Source organism: Palaemon carinicauda, chromosome 33, assembly GCF_036898095.1.
Source record: "Palaemon carinicauda isolate YSFRI2023 chromosome 33, ASM3689809v2, whole genome shotgun sequence".
In the NCBI taxonomy this organism is placed as follows: domain Eukaryota; kingdom Metazoa; phylum Arthropoda; class Malacostraca; order Decapoda; family Palaemonidae; genus Palaemon; species Palaemon carinicauda.
In genome coordinates, this window is record NC_090757.1 from 46,824,893 (window position 1) to 46,827,392 (window position 2,500).

A 2,500-nucleotide genomic window follows, 5' to 3' on the forward strand; every position below is an offset into this window, starting at 1 on the left:
TTTAGCTGGAGAATTATTCGTGGAATGTTTGTATTTATGCTGCTTGATTGGATGGTATTTATTATTTTCTTTTAAGCCAGAGAGTATTCGTGAAATCAGGATTTTTGCTGATTGATTGGATGGTATTTATTATTGTTTTTAAGCTGTAGAGTATTCGTGAAATGTTAGGAATTTGGCTGATTGAGTGGTTGATATATATTTCCCCCCCCCCCCCTTTTCACTCTAGAGAGCATTTGTGAAATCATGATTTTTGCTCATTAATAGGATGGTATTTATAATTTTTGTTTTTAGCTGGAGAGTATTCGTGGAATGATAGGATTTTTGTTGACTGATTGAGTGCTATTTATTATTTTTTCTTTGCTCTGTAGAGTATACGTGAAATTTTAGGATTTTTGCTGATTGATTGGATGGTATTTATTATATTCTTTTAAACTGGAGAGTATTCGTGGGATGTTTGGATTTTTGCTGATTGGTGTGATAGTATTTATTCCCCCCTTTTTTCACTCTGGAGAGTATTCGTGAAATCAGGATTTTTGCTGATTAATTGAATGGTATTTATGATATTTTTGTAAGCTGTAGAGTATTCGTGAAATGTTTGGATTCTTGCTAAATGATTGGATGGTATTCATTATTATTTTTTCTTTACTCTTGAAAGTATTCGTGGAATGTTAGGATTTTAGCTGATTGATTGGAGGGTATTTATTATTATTTTTTCTTTAAGCTGGAAAGTATTCGTGGAATGTTAGGATTTTTCCTGATTGATTCGTTGGTATTTTCTTTTTCAAGCTGGAAAGTATTCGTGGAATGTTTGGATTTTTGCTGATTGATTGAATGGTATTTATGATTTTTTTAAGCTGAAGAGTATTTTACTGGTATATTGTATGATATTTACTCTCTTTTTTAGTGTCTTCCACGGTTAAGAGTATTCGTGAAATGTTAGGATTTTTGCTGATTGATTGGATGGTATTTATTATTTTTTCATTATGCTGGAGAGTATTCGTGAAGTGTTAGGACTTTTTTTATTATTAAGTACGGGTATTCCTTAAAGTTATAATTATGCAATTGTTACCGTTTTTGCATGCCTGTTGCGTTAGATTATTATTATTTTTTTTACTTATTCATTTTACTTAATTAATCGAAGAAAATATTTTGTATGCAATATTTATAATTTCAATGTCTTGAAGAAAATTTGCCTCATTCGAAATACTTTTATCTTTTGAATTTTTATGTCTTATATTAATTTTTTTTTTTTTTTTTAATTTTCACCTATTCTGTTTTTCTGTGTATTGTGTTGAATATTTTTGTGCATTCATTTTCAATGATGGCTTTTATGTAAAAAAAAAAATCTTAAGAATTATTATGGTAATTTTTTTTCTTCATGTATCTTCTAAAGACTGCCCAAGCCATTTTTGTAATTATGTATATATTAACTGATCATGAGTGGAATTAGATTCGTTTATATATATATATATATATATATATATATATATATATATATATATATATATATATATATATATATATATAGTATATACATTAACTAGAAAATATTTGATGATTTTTTTCAAGTTGTGCTTTTCAAAATCATTCGAAAATTGATTTGATTTCTAGTTTTTTTTTCAGATTTCAGTGTGGAATGCTATTTATTACCGCTCCATATATATATATATATATATATATATATATATATATATATATATATATATATATATATATATATATATATATAATTCTGAAATACTTCAATGTGATTTTATTTCTATATTGAAATACTACCTTTATCCTTACCATATGTTCAACACAATTAATTTGATATTTAAAATTTCATATTTGAATTTTTCCTTTATTTATCTTGAGGATTATACTTTTCAATATAGATCTTTTAAGTATTGTATAGCTTTATTCATAATAAGCTGAAGAATGATCATGGGATTCGAAATTGGATCCTTCTCTGTTCTATGTACTGCTCAGGAATTTAACGCGATTTTTTTTATTCATTATTCATTATTCGAAATATTATTCATTATTCGAAATATTCTTTTAATAGGTACGTTTTGATTTGGAATATTGGTGCGAGCGCTATTAAGACATTGTCTGCAAACGTAATATTCCATTGAATTATACCAAGTGAAAGAAGTAGAATATTTAATATATATGTATCAAATTTTCTATTTGTTTATTTTCTTGTGAAACATAGCGATATAAATGCCAATATAATTCCCTATGTAAATTGTTGGTCAATTCTTGTATCTTTATTTATTAATATTCCTTTTAGCTTCATTCATTTTTGACGTATTATATTTTTTTTAATACTCTATTCGATACAATTTCCATTAATTATGTTTATCATATTGATGTTTAGGTAAATTTTTTTTCTTTCTTTTTTTTATACATTAGGCCTATTGCGTGGCCTTTTTTTTCATTTTTAATTGGATTAAACCAAGTAAAATTTAGCATTTCTCCTAATTGGTTTTTGGGAATTTATATTTAAACAAATTCT